General features: G+C 39.8%; 1 protein-coding gene across 1 annotated transcript in view; it reads right to left on the bottom strand.

Moving 5' to 3' along the window:
• Positions 1-20,861, bottom strand: part of GRIN2B (glutamate ionotropic receptor NMDA type subunit 2B) — a 942,931-nt gene that overhangs the window by 886,719 nt on the left and 35,351 nt on the right. The window lies entirely within an intron of this gene.

The following is a 20,861-nucleotide window of genomic DNA, read 5'->3' as shown; positions in this document are numbered from 1 at the left end:
ATTTAACTTACTTTCATGTAATGAGCTAAACAAATGTTCTATAAAAGTCAGTTTTGTCAAAATTTTGGAAATTGTTCTTATGTTCATTGAGATATTGATTACAAACTTACTTTTCAAAGGGGGTGTTCTCATTTCTGCTGAGCACTGTAACTAATCTTAAAAATGCATTCTCCCCCTGCAAACACCATGCTCTCTAACCTGTAAAAAAGACGTATATACTTTCCTATTTTCAGGCCACTCCAGTCACACAATCCATGTCCTTTGTATCAGTCAGCAGTGGCTGCGGTGGGGAGGATGGAGCATTGACAACAGAGGGGCCATAGGAGCCTATGTGTGATGTCACCACTCCCAAGCATTACCAGCTGTTGTTGAGCACCCTGTCCTCTCCCCTGCAGCCGCTGCTGACTTACACAAGGGGTATCGCATGACTGGACTGGAGCGGCCTGAAAATGGGCAAATATATACAGTTGTGTTCAAAATAATAGCAGTCAGACATCACTAACCTGATCAATCACTGTTTTTGGTAGAAATGATATTTCTACATGGCAAATAATTTACTAGCAGGTGTAGTAGAGTAATAGAAATCCAACAGACCCAACAGTCATCACATGCATGCTGCTGATTCTGTGTAATTGAATCACTAATTGAAAGGGGCATGTTCAAAATAATAGCAGTGTGGAGTTCTATTAGTGAGGTCATTCATTCTTTGAAAAACAGGTGGCAATTATTGCCCTTATTTAAGGAAGGAAGGCAGCAAATGTTGTACATGCTGGTTACAGTGCATTTCTCTCTGAAATTCTGAGGAAAATGGGTCGTTCCAGACATTGTTCAGAAGAACAGTGTACCTTGATTAAAAAGTTGATTGGAGAGGGGAAAACATATAAAGAAGTGCAGAAAATGATAGGCTGCTCAGCTAAAATGATCACAAATGCTTTTAAAATGGCAACCAAAACCTGAAAGACGTGGAAGAAAGCAAAAAACTACTATTCGAATGGATAGAAGAATAGCCAAAATGGCAAGGACTCAGCCAACAATCAGCTCCAGGAAGATCAAAGAAGGTCTAAAGATACCTGTGAGTACTGTTACAATTAGAAGATGCCTATGTGAAGCCAAGCTATCTGCAAGAAGCCCCCGCAAAGTCCCATTGTTGAAAAAAAGACATGTGCTGAAGAGGTTACAATTTGCCAAGGAGCACATTGACTGGCCTAAAGAGAAATGGCGCAACATTTTGAAGACTGATGAAAGTAAGATTGTTCTTTTTGGGTCTAGTGGCCGGAGACAGTTTGTCAGACGACCCCCAAACACTGAATTCAAGCCAAGCTGAACAATACTGAATTCAAGCATGGTTGCGCAAGCATCATGATATGGGGATGTTTCTCATACTACGTTGTTGGGCCTATTTATCGCATACCAGGGATCATGTATCAGTTTGAATACATCAGAATACTTGAAGAGGTCAAGCTGCCTTATGCTGAAGAGGAAATGCCCTTGAAATGGGTGTTCCAACAAGACAACGACCCCAAACACACCAGTAAACGTGCAACATCTTGGTTCCAGACCAACAAGATTGACGTTATGGAGTGGCCAGCCCAATCCCCGGATCTTAATCCAATAGAAAACTTGTGGGGTGACATCAAAAATGCAGTTTCTGAGGCAAAACCAAGAAATAGAGAAGAACTGTGGAATGTAGTGCAATCATCCTGGGCTGGAATACCTGTTCACAGGTGCCAGAAGTTGGTTGACTCCATGCAACACAGATGTACAGCAGTTCTCAGAAACAGTGCTTATACAACTAAATATTCATGAAGTGATTCAAAGGAAAGCAAAATCTTCAAAATTTTTCAGTTTATATAGTGAATGTTTGAGTTTGTAAAGAATAATACAAACACTGCTGTTTTTTGAACAGTCTAATATTCACTTTTCTTCAATTTTTTTAGAGGAACAACACAAATTTGATATATTTTTTTTCATGTTCTGATCTGGAATAGAATGTGTAGTGTTCCCAATGCATTTGTGTGTATGAAAATAAAAGCAATTAGAAGGATTTTGAACTTTATTCACTTTCTTCAACACACTGCTATTATTTTGAACACAACTGTATATATATATATATATATATATATATATATATATATATATATCTATCTATCTTTCTTACACAGTTACATCAGCATAGGTGTTGGGGGGGGGGGGGGCATTTTCGGAATATTTATGTATAGCTTGGACTTCTATTTTAAGTAAAACTATTCAAACATATCCTCATAAACAACAATTCTGTCAGTATGGTTGGAGCCTGATGTAATATTTTCCTTGTAGAGGGAGCTGAAGGTAACATCTGAAATGGAAGATTTTGGTTCCTGTAAGACCTAGAAGCTGCATGTGGGAGATAGATGCATATATTTAATACATTGATTATTCAGACGAGAAATGATTTACACATTGCCTGGAATTCTGCTTTATCAAAATGCAGAGGAAAATGCAGAGCAAAAGAACAAAAACTGAGAAGGAAATCTTACTCCTGCTATCCCATGAAAGGTACCACCAGACTGTCTTATTGATGTATCTGTGGAAAATTACTAAACAACACCAAAAAATTATTTAATGATTGGTTTCTTTACAGGATAGGGTCTCAATTAAACTCGCCACCACACGTGATCCCTTCAAGTGAACGAGGGCTGAGGCGCAGCCACCCTGCAACTGCATGCAGTTGTGGCGCAGTTGTGGCACAGTACTGTGGGCTTTCAGGTTGGAACTAAACCCATCAATTTAATAGTTTCTCAAACCTGTTACACTCAAGACATGCCATGTGTGCTCTTTAAGCGAACAGTCAAGCCATCAAATGACCGGTTTCGTAGCTGATCACATCTGTATCACTAAAGCAACTGCAGATCAAACAAAGGCTAAGATGGCAGCTTCCTTGGCTATAAAGGACAGGAAGGTTTATTTCTGCTTTAAAACAAATGACAAGGAGGTGACATAATGCTGTCTAGCAGCCTGTCAAATACTGCCTGTCAAATGTCTGCCATGGTGATGTTAAATGTAATAGTCGGAGGTCTCTAAATTAAATTAAATTTCATAATTCCTAGTCAGCCAAAAAAATAATGTAAGAACATTCAAGAAATAAATATAAACAAGATTCTCCAGCTTTGTAAGATACAAAAATGACATTACAAATGGGACTTTGTTAGTGTCTAAAGAATCGAAAGAACTCATTCATTCATTCATGATGATAGGGGTGGGGATAGGCATCACAGCTCCTGGACACTTCACAGGGCTTGAATAAAGACCTTAAACCTGGCCAGAGAGAGGTGTCACCAAGATGTCAGCGCTGGGCTGCGGAGAAAGCGGGAGGGGTTGCTCAGGATCTTGGTGGCTCTCTGAGAGACTGAGCCAGCTGCCAGTCTGGGCTTTTGGGTGGACCCAACCATATGTTCAGAATCTTTTCAGAGCCTGGATTGGCTCTATGACGTCAGCTGAAAACAGGTCACAGGACTGCAGAACGAACTGCACTCCTGTGATCCATAGAAGTATAACAACAAAAGATTTGGCTGTACTTCTCTTTCACGGTTTTATATCTGGCAAATGACTAAGACTTTACTCAACCTTCTGCTTTTGTGACTAGGTTCCTTTTAATGTATATAGAAAAATTCTCCATTGTACATCACTGGTTTTCGATTCAAGTGAAGAAGAATCTGTTGTTCTCAGTGTAAAATTCGGAATAGTTTAAGCATATTTGTAACTGTTGATCAGTTTTCAAACAAAGGCAGGTATCCAAAGTTTTCAGTATGAAGGCCACTTCATATATTTATCATAAATATTTGGGGTCTGAAAAAAATCAGTTTTTCAAATGAAAATGAATGAATAAAAACTGAATGCATATGTTTTACTTGGAGCTTTTATGGTATATTAGGGACCCCATCATAGTCCCTCTGCTATCACAGTCCCCATCAAAGTCTGCCCTTACATTGGAGGTCTCATCAGAATTCTCATCAGAGTCCCCCGTACATCAGAGTTCCCTCTTATATCAGGGTCCCTATCAAAGTCCTTCTTACATCAGAATCCCCATCAGAGTCCACCCTTACCTCACACACTAATAGCATGGCTGGGAGCCTGGAAAGCTTGTGAGTCAGGCTGTAGGAGCAGGTGGAGGTGCAGCAACTCTGGGCAGAAAAAGTGCAATCCTTGCTTGAGTGCTAGGGCAAGCGCATGATTGGTTTTTAGGACACCAGCAGTCCTAGAAACCAAAGACAGATAAAATGACAGTGCAGCCATGGAAACATAGCATGGACCGCAATGGAAGAAATGTAGATGTTGGGGAAAAACATAGGCCATAGGCTGATCTGAAGATCTGTGTGAGACCTGTGTGAGAAGTCACTGACCCTAGCTGCAGGTCAGATAAAATCTTGCAGCATGCTGGATTTGGCTTGCAGGCTGTAGTTAGAAGACCCCTGAACCAAAGCATAGTGAAATTCTTTGAGAGCTCAGCCCAGCCCTCTATAAATAACTTAAATAACTCATATATCATTTATGCGTCAAACCCATTAAAGTCAGCTATACTAGGAATCATTTACTTATTGAAGAAACTGCACACCATACTCTAAACATCTGATCTAAGTGTAAAATAGTTTTTTGGGTTTTTTTGCCTTGTGCTTTTAACCAGTTCAAGTCCGGCATCTTTTACCCCCTTTCTGTCAATTTTCAGCTTTCAGTGCTATCACACTTTGAATGACAATTGCGCGGTCATGCAACACTGTACCCATATGAATTTTTTATCATTTTTTTAACCAGATAAAACTTTATTTTAGTGGTATTTATTCACCACTAGGATTTTTTTTTTTGCTATATAAATGAAAACGTCCAAAGATTTTGAAAAAAAAAAGTGTTTTCTTGGCCAAAATTTATTCAGTTATCTGTTTAGTAAAAAAAAAAAAAAAACCCAAATTAGTTTATAACTAAAAATTATAATTTTTCCAAATTTATTTTTTATTTTTTTTACATACTGTCACCCTAGAAGTACTACTTGTGGGGGTGATGATTTTTTTTTTTCTTTTTTACACTGATTGCTTTTACACCCATAAAGGCTGTAAATGCAATCATTTCTTCTTCTCCCTGGCTGCATTCTTGCAGCCATTGAGAAATACTGTGAGATCGGTGATTGGTCACAGCTTGTCACATGGTACAAGGCTGTTGTGAATAGCCTTGTACCATGTAACCTCTGTGATCATTCACAGATTTCACTAGTAGTAAGCAATGATGTCAGGAAGTGACATCTTGCTTACTACTATTCATGTGATCACTGATTGGCCAACCAGTGATCACATGATCGGGACCTCACACAGTGGTCCCATGCAGCAATCAGGGATGCAGCGGATCAGGGAGCGTGCACAGGCTGTAAATGCGGGTGCCATTTATGAACGGCAACCCACTCCTGTACTGCTCCCGTCCGGCAGTTTCTGTACATGGGCCGGACGGGACGTGGGTAATGATAAAAAGAGTTGCTCTTAAGGAATAGCTATATTTATAATAACATTGAACTCTGAAACAAGTCTACTGTACATATTGTGTAAATATGGCCTTTGCTGCATTCACTAGCACTGGCATTACCTGCCTTCCAGAAACTTTCCAAGCAGTAAATCACAGCGCAGTTCTATTCTGATTTATTACAATCAGAATTCTTAACCCCTGATGAAGGGGGAGTGTGTTTGGTCCCCCAAATGTGTTGGCTCTATTCTGCTACAAATAAATGTTATCATTAAATTACCTTGGACATTTGTTTGGTTCTATCATTGGATTGTATTTTGTAAATATGACCACTGAGTACAGAGTCAAGGCGGCAGGCAGCATATTACAATTAAACATAGGGTTGATGTTAGGCTGGCTTATAGTAGATTGCCATAACACAAACAATAAGGAGCTATGGATATAAATGCTGAACTAGCCTCTCAGTAAGTTTAGTATTACAACAATCTGCTCTGCTTAGAGGTAAGTACGATGTTTGTTCTCATGTTGCACAGTTGAAACTTTACCTAAAAGACAAAGGGGGCAGTTCATACATTCCTGTGCACTTGGATGTGTGGATATCGATATACAGCCACTGCCTATTTACCCTTGACTCCTTCCCTCCCAGGCTAGTAATGATCAAACCATGCAACTAAAATTCAGAAATTTTGGCCATGTTCACAATTTGGCTATGTGTGCCACTAGCATTCCCCTGTGGAATCTCACACTTACAAGGTTACAAATATTCCCAAGTATTTTCATGTAATGTAAAAGTATATCATATTAGCATAAATGTAAGGAAACTTTCCTATGACTGAGATGCAATGTATTAGTGTCTGGGATAATGGAATACTCACTGAGTGGAAAACCTATCCACTTAATCAGGTACTTGTTGACCCATGGTCAAAGTTACTGCCCTGTTCACCCACCCTTGAAAACATGTTTTAGATTGCACCTTTTATTTATATAACAAGGAAAGCTCTTGTTACGGTCACTGCTGCAGTTTTGCAGCTAGTGTTCATCAGAGCCAGTTCTGAAAAGCTATTTTTTATATGATTCTTCTTGTAACTGCTCTATAAATCCTGGACATCTTTTCCTTGCTCCAGCAGTTAAATCGGTAATGCATAAGGCCTGGCTGAGGACTAATCGTTAATATATAGCAGATATAAGAGATTCAGTGCCAGGGCAATACTGCATCTTCTAACCTCCAAACATTACAAAAGAGAAGAAGCAGCCAAAGTCTAAGTCAGCAGCCAGAACATGATAGTCACCTGGTTTTACATTGGGAACAGCCCTTCCTTTAAGGTTTACCACCACTTGCAGTTATTTCCTGGCTGAATATTACTTGCAACTGGGGGAAAATATTAAAAATACTGATATTAAACTACTAATAGTAACAGTAACAAAGCAACATGAAAGTAAAATTTCACAAAAGAACTATAATACCGCACATTTCCCAATGCCACCTAACAAGTTAACAAATTGGGGTTCTACACAACTGCTAAGTACTAGGTGTTCTAACCCAGGGGTGTACAGACAAAATAAAATCCTTACCAGGGGCCCCCTTACTACAATACAATACCAACCTGGGGTCCCCTTACTACAATACCATATGTGCTAGTAGATTTTATTACTATTTTTGATACAAGAATCATTTCTCACATTCCCCCAAAAATTATGGGAATCTCCTTTTCATCCCTGCAATAACATGCAATATTCCATCATTTGCAGTTATTTCCTGGCTGAATATGACTTTAAACCGGGAAAAAAATATTAAAAATACTTGTATTAAAATACTAATAGCTACAGTATCAATGCAACATGAAAACAAAATTCAGAAAAAAGAGCTATATTGCTGCACATTTCTAATGCCACCTAACATCCAAATTGTATTTTTTTACATATATTTCTCATATGTATTTTTCTCATTTCTCACAGTACTTTAGAAATAACACACACACATACACATTAGGGTTTCTTAAAATGCATTTTGTACAATCTCTGCTGTATAACCAAGGAAATAAGATCTAAGATTGTGGCTTCCTGAAGCAGTCCATCAAATGCTGAATCTGTCCACTAGGGTCCATATATTGCAGGCTTGTCAGCATAGAGATGGACTCAGAGCAAATGAAGCATGCAATAATGTTTGCAACAATAACCCTTACTGAACCAGAAACCAAGCAAAGGAGGAAAGGAATAGCAATAGAATTTATCCATAAGCGCAGTAGAACCCTATGAGAATACTGCATGGATAATTAGGACTGTCATTTACTATATTTGGCATTCCCTCCATATATCAGGATTTAAATGCAGTAATATTTTTTTATTTATTTTCATTTAATGTTTTTTATGTAATTTTTTTAGTGTATACTTAATGCAAACTTATCATTTCTCCCTGAAAAATGTCTATTATCACAAAGTACATTAATTACTTTTTTGTACGGATTATCATGATTGTAGCAATAATATGCTGATCATCGAAAAAGAACACTGAAATGAATGCCATTCCTCCCTGAACTTGATATTAAAGAGGAGTTTCTGAATAACCACACTGATAAATGCACAGCATTGCCCCTCTGTTGTGATTGAGAGGATTTTAGAAATAGATACAAGCCATGTGTTTGTAGTCATGCGTACTGTAGTAGGAAACCTGAAACAATAACATATGAAAACATTCAAAAGAAACCTAACACAGAGCTCCAGTAATAAATCCCGTTATCAGCAGATTCTCAACAAATATTTCTACATCCAATATTTAACACCCTCCTTCTCCCAGTTTGAGCCCTGCTGTGCAAGAAATTGGAAGCTAATAAAAATCCAGATTTGGTTACTTAAATCAGATGTATTTCAAATACAGTCAATGTTTTTTTAAAGGAATAGAAAACTGGATTAATTGATGGACTTTTATGTCTTCTTAGCTTTAATGTATTAAACTGTACCCTGTAACGGCTCGGTCAGCTGGAAGGAGGTTAATCTGTTAATATAAACTGCACCCAAAGGAACATGGATTAAAATGTAACACCTGTGCTATGTACAAATAGAAAACATTTTGCTTCTTTATTTTTTCTGAATGCTTTCTACTCTACTTGCTTGATTTAATTTTTGTCTGCAAATACACTTTAATTCTGAAAAGATACTCCTTTTAAGTGGGCTACCCCAGCACTACAAGGGTTAAAGTGGTTATAAAGTCAAATAATTTTTTCAATTAATGCATTAAAAATGTCCCACAACCTCTATCTTTCCCCCCTCCCTAACACTTAACTGAACTCTTTCTGGATCCGGCGCTATGCCCGTCTACAGCAGCACTGTTCTCTATTCCTCTTCTCACAGGACAGAATGAGAGTAGCTGGAGCCACAGGCTCTTGCTGCTGTCGGTCAAATCCAGTGAGCAGTGAGCGGGGAGCAGGGCTAAGCCGTGTGTGTCTATGGATGGAGCCTGCACATGTGCCCCCCCATTATACCTTTCTGCCTGCTTCTTGTGTCCGTGTCTGTCCTTTTTGGCTCCAAATACTTTTATGGTTCTTATAGCCTTGGAGCCACATATAGGAAAATATAGCGATTTGTGAGGTTATTAACTGAACCTACTTAGGTGGGTGGGAGCAAAAGGGTAAGGAAACTTTGTGGGAAAGTTTCCTAACCTTTTAATATCAAAATCTCATTTGTATAATTTATAGATAAACAAAAAAGTATCAACCAATAATACCCGAGCTCAATCACTCCTATAATTCCACTTATGAATATATGTATACTTTATGTACTGCTGCACACACTCATGTATTCCCACAAGTTAAAGAAATAAAAAATAAATATAATCAGTGCCGCGGTACTATGAAATGAACAGACCAATCTATACCCTTTAATTGCTCTTCATAAAGTGCTCCATATCATCACCCAAACAAAATAAAACAAAAAAAATGTGGATAATTTTTTTTGTTTTGTTTTGAGTGATGACATGGAACACTTTATGAAGAACAATTAAAGGGTATACATTGGTCTGTTTATTGCATAGTACTGTGCAGCACTGATTACATTTATTTTTTAAACAAAAGAATATGGTCTTAAAACTGGACTTTGTGGTATGACACTACACTCTAGACAAGCAAATGAACAAACTGGGGTTCTGCACAACTGCTAAATACTAGGGAGCTGACGTACTAAAACTGGAGAGCGCTAAATCTGGATTAGCTCTGCATAGAAACCAATCAGCGGATTGGCTACCATGCACCACCATATTTTGCACTCTCCATTTGTGGTAAATCAACCCCTAGGTGTTCTAGATGTACAGACAACATACCAACTTGAGGTCCCCTTACTGACATACTATATTTGCTAGTACATTTGCTATTTTTGATACAAAAACAATTTTCTGCATTCCCAAAAAAACATATGGGAACCACATTAAAGCAGTACCTTGACCTGATGGCCATCTGTCTTGTATCCCTGCAATAGCATTAGACAGCATGCATCTGATGCCAGTTCCCAAAGAAGAGAAATTCACATGTCTCCTGAGACATAGGCTATCGACTCTAAATAAATACATTCTGATTGTTCTACTGATCTGTTCCTTAGTACACAATTATCTGTTGTACTCTTGTAAGTCTTCATACAAGGTCCACTAGTGTGTTTGGTGGGCACCTGTGGACCAAGGAGCATTGTAATAGCCACAATTGGGGTCCATGCACTCTGGCTTAAAAACAATGCTGCTCCGAGAGGAGTTTAGTATTTTTCCTAGAGAAGCAACTAATGTTATACTATGCATCCATGCACATTATGTTGTTTAGAGGCATATTTTATGCTCAGCGTTTAGAGGCAGAAAAAAACCCTTTTCGCATTTTTGAGAGCGATTTTCTTGCAGAAAAGAATGTTAAACGTGCCTAACCACTAGTACAAAAAATGCTCAAAATTAGCATTTTTTTCTGCCATTATTTTCTGCTAAAGCACTGGTGTTCTTTTAAAGTTAAAATACAGAGGTTGAGAAATCAAAAAGGATTGTAAAGTAAATGTGAACCCTTACCTTGTAAAACAACCCATTCAGTTTAAATTAAAAAAGAAAAGAAATGAAGTTCTAATATGTAATGTAATGTATTGCGATTAAAACCTGTGACTTTTTGTAGCAAAAAAAAGCAGGATGGACCTGAACTGTGACATATTGCTTGCGGTGGCTAAGCAACATTCTCACTTTTACCCAAAAATCACAGGGATTTAGAATGATGATGGCATTTTATGCTGGATGATGGCTAAAAAGAGTGGGAAGTGACTGCTGGTGCTTGTAGTTGTTTTACTTTCTTATTTGGGTCTTGCTAAAAGCTTTTACTTTTTTAAATCCCTTTTTCTGTCACTTTTTAAATAGCATTTATTTTCTTCCTTTCCTTGTTTTCCTTCACTCTGCTAATTAAGGGGAGGGGTTAATTGGTCACAGGTGATACAGGTCCTATATAACTTGCTGTAGAGCTCACTCTGAGCTTGCTCATTTTTCAGCTTGCCTGTATTTTGCTTGCTGGACATTTGATAAGTGGAGTTAAAAACCAGAGTTGAAAACAGGAAATTATAACAGGAGTCTGCTAACCTGTAAGTGACAACTGATCTTTCCTGTTAATATTGTAACGGGGATATGAGCAGGGTTGAAGGTTTTGTGAAGTGCACATTGTGCCGCATGTATGCAGCAATGGAGCAACAGCTCCAGGATGGATACCGCTGCGACAGATCTGAGCGGCTTGCCCTTCTGGAATCTCGCGTTAAAGGTTTGGAGGAGAAAGTTGCAACACTAGGCAGAGCTATCAACCTTGAAAGGAGTCTTCTGCTCTCTGAGCAGGTAGCTATTGGGATTGATGTGGAGGGCGGACAGGCTAATCAGGATTATCAGGTAGGAAGATGGGTTACTGTAACGAGAGGTAGTGGTAGGGGCTCACAGAAAAGGAAGGCTGGCCCTGGGTTTGAGCACCCAAACAGATTTGCCAAGTTGGGTGAAGATGGGGGGGTGGCAAGCTCAGGGATGGCAGCCCTGGATGTCACTGCTATCCCTAACAGCCGGGAGGGCAGACCATCTGGGAGGGGTGGTGAGGGTAGTGCAGGAAGGCCTAGACAGCTGGTGGTAGTAGGGGATTCTATGATCAGAAGGACTGATAGAATAATTTATCGCCAGGATCGCCTCAACCGAATGGTTTGCTGTCTCCCTAGTGCCAGGGTTCGGCATGTGGTGGACCGGGTTGATAAATTACTGGGAGGTGCTGGGCATGACCCAGCTGTCTTGGTTCATGTTGGAACCAATGACAGACTACATGAAAGGCGGAGGCGCCTTAAGAATCAATTTAAAGAACTAGGCTTCAAGTTGAAGGGAAGGACCTCCAAGGTGATATTCTCTGAAATATTACCTGTGCCATGCGCAACTCAGGAAAGACAGGGGTAGATTAGAGAACTCAATGCATGGCTGAAGACCTGGTGTAAGAGGGAAGGATTTGGGTTCCTAGAGCACTGGGCTGACTTTTCATTTGGGTGCAACCTATATGCTAGAGATAGTCTGCACCTAAATGGAAGGGGGTCTGCTGTGCTGAGGGAGAGGTTTATGGGAAGGCTGGAGGAGTATTTAAACTAGGATCGACGGGGGGAGGGAGAATTAGATTATAATGGGGTAGACAGATCAGACAGGGGACAGTACTCATTGGTGGGTGGAATGGGGAAAGATGGGGGGAAGGCTATGGCAGATGATAAGAAGGTTCCCATGTTGCAAACAACCAGTGGAATTGGTACCATTTGTATGAAAATAAAATATATGCAAAATACGTGTGAACAAGGTGTCAATCAATTAAAGTGTTTGTCCACCAGAAGTCTGCCAAGCAAAATAAGTGAGTTGGAAGCTTTGTTGCATGAAGATAGCTATGCTTTAATTGGTATTGCTGAATCTTGGCTTCATTCTTTGCATGACTGGCCCATTAATATTCCTGGCTATGTTCTCTTTCGGAGAGACAAAGTAAATAGGAAAGGTGGTGGTGTATGTCTCTATGTGAGAAGTGATCTCAGAGTGAGTGTGAAAGAGGACCTAGTTGATGGAGAGTGTGATGAGGCTGAAGTATTATGGGTGGAACTGCACATGGGGGTGCATACTACAAAGGTAAACATTGGAGTTTGTTATAAGCCTCCCAGTGTTAATGAGGAGGTGGAAACTCAGCTCCTTGCACAGATCAAAAGGGCTGGGACAGTGATAATAATGGGGGATTTTAACTACCTGGAAATTGCCTGGAGTAATGGTTATGCGGGAACAGTTCAAGGGCAAAAAGTTTTACACCTACTACAGGACAATTTTATGGTACAATTCATAGAGGCCCCTACTAGGAATGATGCTGTGCTGGACCTGGTAATCTCAAACCATGCAGAGCTTATTTACGAATGTCCATACAAAAGAACATCTGGGTAGCATTGACCATAACATGATTTCATTTATTGTTAGCTGTAAACTGCAAGCACATACGGAAAAATAAAAACGCTCAATTTCAAGAGAGGTAATTTTCCAAGGCTGAGAGCTGCTCTCCAAGACTTAGACTGGGAGGGAATATTGGCATTGATGAACACATCACAGAAATGGGAGTTCTTTAAAAAGACTGTATGTGAACACACTGAAAAATATATTCCCATGGGCAACAAGTTTAAAAGGCTAAAAATCAAACCTATGTGGCTTACGGCCAAAGTTAAAAAAGCTATAGATAATAAGAAAAAAGCTTTTATTCAATATAAAAATGAAGGAACGCTATCATTGTTTACACATTACAAAGAATATAACAGAATATGCAAAAAGGAAATAAAGGCTGCAAAAATTGAAAACGAATGACAGATTGCAAAAGATAGAAGACCAAGGGGACTGGGGACAAAGAGAAGGCAAATTTATTTAATACCTTCTTCAGCTCTGTATATACAAAGGAGCATGGGGGAGCTCTTGTCCATAATGGGCAAGGTATTGACACAGCTCCAGATGATCCACATTGGCTCACAATTGATATGATCCAAAAATATTCAGACAGAATAAAGGTGAATAAAGCACCTGGACCAGATGGCATACACCCACAGCTCCTTAAAGAATTGAGCTCTGTCATTTCAAAGCCATTGTTTCTAATTTTTAGGGACTCTTTAATGACTGGCATAGTACCACTGGATTGGCGTAAGTCCAATGTGGTGCCAATATGTAAAAAGGGGTCAAAATCTTTACAAGTAATTACAGACCTGTTAGTTTAACTTCTATAGTTGGGAAGATACTGGAGTTTAACAAAAGACCACATAGATGAGTTCTTGCTGGAAAAAAATATTTTAAGCAACAGACAGCATGGATTCATGAAAGACAGAAGTTGTCAAACAAATCTGATTTCTTTTTATGAGGGGGTGAGCAAAACCTTGGACAGAGAGGTGGCAGTGGACGTGGTATACTTGGATTTTGCAAAAGCGTTTGACACAGTTCCCCACACATGGCTAATTTGTAAGGTAAAGTCTACGGGTTTGGAAAAATCTGTATGTAAATGGATAGGAAACTGGCTAAAAGATCGTATTCAGAGAGTAGTGGTTACTGATTCGTACTCTGAATGGTCTGGGGTTATCAGTGGTGTACCCCAGAGTTCAGTGTTGGGACCCTTACTTTTTAATATATTTACAAACGATATAGGGTCTGAGATTAAAAATCCCATTTCAGTCTTTGCAGATGACACCAAGCTGTGCAGTGGAATAACGTCCTTACAGGATGTCTTCAATTTACCAGCCGACCTCAATGCACTGTTTATTTGGGCAACTATGTGGCAAATGAGATTTAATGTTGATAAATGTAAGGGTATGCACTTGGGGATTAAGAATATGCATGCATCATACATACTAGGGGGGTACAACTGGGGGAACCAATGGTGGAGAAGGATCTGGGGGTTCGGCTAGATCACAAGCTTAATAATGGCATGCAATGCCAAGCTGTGGCTTCTAAAGTAAGCTAAATCCTCTCTTGTATTAAAAGAGGTATAGACTCCAGAGAGAGAGATATCATATTACCCCTGTACAAGTCATTAGTAAGACCTCATCTGGAATATGCATTTCAGTTTTGGGCACTAATTCACAAAAAGAACATTGGGGAACTTGAGAAAGTACAGAGAAGGGCAACTAAACTGATACGAGGCATGGAGGAGATCAACTATGAGGAAAGATTAGAGGAACTAAATGTATTCTCTCTTGAGAAGAGGAGATTAAGGGGGGATGTGATCAACATGTATAAATACATCAGTGGTTCATATAGTGAACTCGGTGTAGAGCTATTCACCCTGAAGTCAACACAAAGGACAAGGGGGCACTCTTTATGTCTGGAGGAAAAGAAATTGAATCTCCAAACACGGAAAGGTGAAAATGTGGAATAGACTCCCTCAAGAGTTGGTTATGGCCAGCTCAGTGGATTGCTTCAAAAAATGCCTGGATTATTTCTTAGATACAAAGAATATAACTGGAAACTAACATTTATAAGTAAAGTTGATCCAGGGAATATCCGATTGCCTCTCGGGGGATCAGAAAGGAATTTTTCCCAGCAGGTGCAAATTGGATCATGCTTTGCTGTTTTTTTTGCCTTCCTCTGGATCAACTGTGGGTATAGGATTATAACTTTTTTTTTTTTCTATGATTGAACTGGATGGACTTTTGTCTTTTTTCAGCCAGACTAACTATGTAACTATATAACTATGTTGCTTACCTGTAAGAACATAGTGGTGATATTAGCCAGTCTATAAAAAGAGATGGTGCTATTTGGAGTGAGAGCAATTAAGATGCAACACAGGGGAGGCAGGAGTCAGAAGAGTTGTTCTACTGCAGGAATTAATAGGATGCATGAGCAGGCACAAGGCTTACTACACTGGATGACTCTATGAATAAGTTCTTTTTTGGTGCAGCTTTCCAATGTGACTATAAGCTGAATTCAGTTATTTGTCAAATTCTTCTTTGTTACAGAGATAGTCTATTGATTTGATATGTTCAAGTGGAGTGGTGGCCAGCAGAGACTGTAAATTGATTTTGAGTGATACTCTTGCATTGTTGTTCAAATTCCAACTCTCGATGAAAAGCATCATAAAACGTTTTTTTATGAGTCAAACAGCAGAGGGCAGAAAACAGCATTCTAGGCTCAGATTGTTTCCTGATGGGATTGTATTGTGTGAAAAAGAAAGTTCATGTGACATTGGTGTTGTTACTAGAGAGTATTTCTCAGCAATATCAACGAGATGTGTTCTGCTAGATAGTTTTTAGGTACAATTTTGCCATGTTCAGATCTGCTTATACAGTAAATAAAAGATAAACATTCTATAAAACTTCTGAAGTCTTCATAATAACGCCATTTTCATGTTTCCCAAAATAGAAGTTGTATACTGTGATTCAGTACTACATTAGTAAATTTTCCCCTAACTTACAGTATTGGGTATAACAGTTTAATCAGACAGAAAGTGAGTAAAGATCCTCCAACAGCAACGCAGCAACACATATGGAAATATACAATCTGCAACATACTGTATGCAGGGCTGTTCAGGGCCCAAGCAGCTGGGTGAATTGGATGTGAGCACGGAGGGTGATCGGCATGGTAGGAGGCAATTTCTGGAACCGATCCCTTGTATGGCTCTCCCTTTTCCCAGTAAATATGTCACATTTACCAGCTCCTTTCTTTCCTGAATTAACACAATAAGTAGTTGGTACCGATCACTCACTGTGTTCACTCATAAGCGAAGCATAGTAAACAGTATGAGGTTTTTTTTGGGGGGGGGGGGGCTGTCAGGTTGGCTGTATGTGGGCCCTTGGTTTCTAACAGCAGCCCTGACTGTATGTGGTATCCTAACAAGAACACATCTGTTGCAGATATTTCCTCATTTCCTGTTTGAGGAAAACAATAGGAAACCTCCCTAATGGAACCCAAAATAGTAGTAAAAATCCAACAGGAGTTCTATTCCATCCCCACACTCAAAAACTAAAAAAAAAATAGACTGGACATACGGGGGAGATTTACTAAAACTGGAGCACTCAGAATCTGGTGCAGCTGTGCATGGTAGCCAATGAGCTTCTAACTTCAGCTTGGTCAATTAGGCTCCATGCACATTTGGCGTTTTAATAACGCTGGTAACGTTAGCTGTGTAAAGTCACATTAAAAACGTGAGTTTTTCAGCGTTTTTGCATTAGCGTTTAGCGGAGTTATTTCACATTTGTGGTTTTTTTAGCATTTTTAGAAGTTTTTTTGACCAAACAAAATGTTTTTTGATCAATAAAAGTCTACAAACACTGCTTTGCTGCAATTTACCATGATTTACTGCATTTTACCACATTTTACTGCATTTTGCCATGTTTTCCAGCATTAGTGCGTTTTTACAGCTAAAAAACTCCTCTAGAAACCCACTAGTTCTGGGGGGTTTTTCCAGCCAAAAAACACCCCTGCCAAAAAACGTTGATTACAGTCTATGTGTGTATGGACACATAGGATAACATGCTGGGGAGTTTACTGGCTTTAGAAAAAAAACGCCAAAAGCCAAAAACATCAGCTGTAAAAACCTCCAGTGTGCATGAGGACTTACGCTTTGAATAAAACTTGGAAACTGATTGGTTTCTAGGCAGAGCTGCACCAGATTTTGCACCATACAGTTTTAGTAAATAACCCCCACACTGTTTACATTGCTGAAGTAAGTCCTTCGTGTAATTTACACATCTTTATCTATATGTAATACTGTGATAATATACCGATTTGAATACGTTCATTGAAGTGATGTGATGGCCAGTGAAAACTGTATTTATTATGAGTGATATTCTTCCATTATTGGATTTTAATTTCAAAATTGCTTTTAAAGTATTATGTGGCAGAGAAAGATTATATGTGATACTGGTGTGGAACTGAAGAATACTACGGAGCAAGCTTTTAGATGAATGGCAGAAAGCTTATGTTTGCTCCACTGAACAGAGACAGTTGGGAACAATTCATAAAATACTAGCCTATATTATTAGGACTAACCTGGATAGCCTAGCCTATAACAAGCATCATACGTCTCCATCACAGTTATTGCCATTCATTTCTCATCCCGGTTCACTTATATGCAAATTGGATGCATTTGGAACTACATTCTATTCGCATGACATGTGAACCTGTAGCCTTTTTTACGGAGGCTGGTCACAGTGCAAATTAAAAAAGAGTCAAATAAGATGTTCAGCACATGTCAGGTGTGATTTCCAATGTTATACATTTTATGAATTTGCATTTGAATTGCACCTGAACTGATGAAATCACACTGTCAAAAGCGACCCTCACATATGTGAACCCGGGCTTAGCTACCTTTTTCATTTCTACAAAGTGTGCCTGCTGTCTGCCAGTTTTATAAACAGAAAAGCTCCAACTGCAGTGTAGAATTTGTCCCTTACATATCCGATTAGTTGGAGATAAAATGGGGATATAAAATATTTTACAAAATAAAGTTGGGTTCTTAAAGAGACATGGTAAATACAATTAGGATTAGCATGGAACAGTTATAAATCTCTACATTTTAGATTCTGGAGCAGCTCACGTATCTAAGTATAAACGTTTAGATCAATTTACATTGATTTCAGTTTGCCTGATTTATATTTTTAAATTAACATACTTGCATCAAGTTGCATTTCAGGTAGAGATGTATTTGCAGAGTTACTGTACAATGGTCCAGCTTAGCAAAGCATGCATGCACAATATCTGGCTGATCCCTGTGGAAATGGAGAATCACTGCAGTAGTTGCCACTTCTACAATGTCCTCATAGCCGTTCAGCATGAGACCTAAAAAACGGCAAGGATCATTGTAGTAGCAGTGACTAATACAGTGATTTTTTACTTCCAGAGGCATTGGTAAACTTGCATTAGTCCAATAATCCCATAACTAAAATTCAGTTTTAAGTGTAGTCACCCCAAGGTTCCACTAATTTTACCAAAAATATTGATGATGCTAAATTTTGCCACACATCTCCATTTCCACAATAAGTGTGCTGCTAATCTCCGCTGAGGGATTCTTCTTAGTTTGTGGGATGTAACACAGCTACATAGCAAAACTGAAGTATAACTAAAGACTAGTGATGGGCCAAACACCCCGTGTTGTCGAACGTTCGAATCTAATGAACATTCGACCATGAACTTCGACCTCAATGCAAGTCTATGGGACTCTAACTTTTAAATTAAAGTGCCCATTTTGAAGGCTTATATGCAAGTTATTGGCCATAAAAGGGGTATAGGGACTCAGGTACTGCCCCCAGGGACATAAATCAGTGAAAAAAAATTCAAAAAGTACAGTTTTTAAAGGGGCAGTCATTTTTCATTGCTTAAAGTAAAAAAAAAGTAACATTCCTTTAAATATCAGGCTTGGGGGGCCCCTTAAACTACCTGCAAAGTTGCACATCTCTACAATGTATAGAACCTGCTGCAGCAGGACTGACATTGAAAGAAAAAAAAATGTATTAAAAAAAAAAAAACTGCTTGGGGTCTCCCTCCACCAATCCATACCAGACCCTTTAGATCTGGTAGGAAGGTTAACAGGGGCCCCACATTAATTTAAATAATAGAGTACGTGGGGCTCTCCCTAAAGTCATACCAGGCTCATACCAGGCCTGGTAGGACTTATAAGGGGAACCCAACTCCAATAAAATGGGGGGAGGGAAGTGTGGGATCCCACCTAAATTCCTACCTGACCCTTGATTTGAGCACAGGCCTGGCAGGGCAGGAAAGGGGGGGGGGGAGATGATCGAGTGCCCCCCCCCTCTGCAACTTAGTGAGCCAGCTGCCCACTGCATTGGGACGGCACCCTGATGCTGAATAAAGAACAAAGCAACAATTTTTGAGAAGTCCTTTAACCGCCTCCCTCCCGCCATATAAGGAAATGATGGGCCCAAGGCGGTTCTCTTGTTCTTGGAGGACGTCATATGACGTTCTCCCACTCTAACCGTGCTTGCGCGCCCCTGGGGTTGCGCTGCACGGCGATCGGTGGAGCGCTGTTTCCCTCGGATCACCGATCAGTGGAAAGAGCCGATGACTTTGGCTCGGTCATGTGATCAGCTGTATCCAATCACAGCTGAGCGTATGTAACTAAGGAAATGCCAGTTATTGGCATTTCTCTCCACATGAGCTGCCATGCTGACAGCTCATGAGGAGAGGAGAGCCGGTAATTGTCATTCCTCAGAGGGGACATCTACACTGATAATCAGTGCCCTGATGATCAGTGTAGCCCCATCAGTGCCACCTGTCAGTGTCTATCAATGCCACCTGTCATTGCCCATCAATGCCATCTGTCAATGCACATCAATGCCACATATCAGTGCCCATCTGAGCTGACTTTCAGTGCCAACTATCAGTGCCAGTCAGTGCCACCTATCAGTGCCAGTTAGTGCTGCCTATGAGTACTGCCAATCAGTGTCAGTCAGTGTCACCTATTAGTGCCAGTCAGTGCCACCTAACAGTGCCAGTCAGTGCCGTCTATCAGTGCCAATCAGTGCTGCCTATCAGTGACGTCTATCAGTGACGCCTAACAGTGCCTATCAGTGCCACCTATCAGTGCCATATATAAGTATTGCCTTTCAGTGCCCATCAGTGATGTCTGTGAATGCCCACCAGTGATGCCTGTCAATGCCCATCAGTGCCACCTATCAGTGCCCATCACTGCAGCCTCATTAGCGCACATAGGTGAAGGAGAAAAATTACTCATTTACAAAATTTTATAACAGAAACTAAGAAAAAAAGTTTTTTATTTAAATTTCCAGTTGTTTTTGGCTTGTTTATCAAAACAATGATACAAATTTCATATGGGTACAGTGTTGCATGACCGCACAATTGTCATTCAAAGTGTGACAGCGCTGAAAGCTGAAAATTGTCCTGGGTAGGAAGGGGGTGAAAGTGCCCAGTAAGCAAGTGGTTAATAAACAAAAAAAAGCCAAAAAATGGTTCCATCATTGTAGTTTATTGTCATTCACAGCTCCCAGTGTTGTCACGCCGACTCACAGAAATGAAAAAAAAGAAACGATGCCCGCCGACCCAACTGCACCAGCCGAGCACTCGCCACAATATGAAATGTCTGACATTTGCCAATCGGATGTAAACAAATAGGAATGGCTAGTGATGGTGACGTCACTGCCGATGTGATCGCTAGCTCCGCTCAATCGTTTACATCCGACCGCCAACTGTCAGACCTATCGTACTGTGGCAAGTGCTCGGCGGGTGCGGAAGGGTCGGTGGGCTGTTTTTTTTTATTTCAGCGAGTCGGCGTCGTCAGAGCAATGCTGGACACCACGACTGAGGATGGATTACATTGATGGAACCATTTCTTTTGTTTTTTTTTATTAAAGGACTTGTCAAAAACTGTTGTTTTGTTTTTTGTTCAATT

The sequence above is a fragment of the Staurois parvus genome, unplaced genomic scaffold, assembly GCF_062004578.1.
Source record: "Staurois parvus isolate SC_StPar_1 unplaced genomic scaffold, SC_StPar_1.0 ptg000436l, whole genome shotgun sequence".
NCBI lineage: Eukaryota > Metazoa > Chordata > Amphibia > Anura > Ranidae > Staurois > Staurois parvus.
Note: the sequence above shows the minus strand (reverse complement) of the source record. Positions and strands in the feature narration are given on the sequence as shown.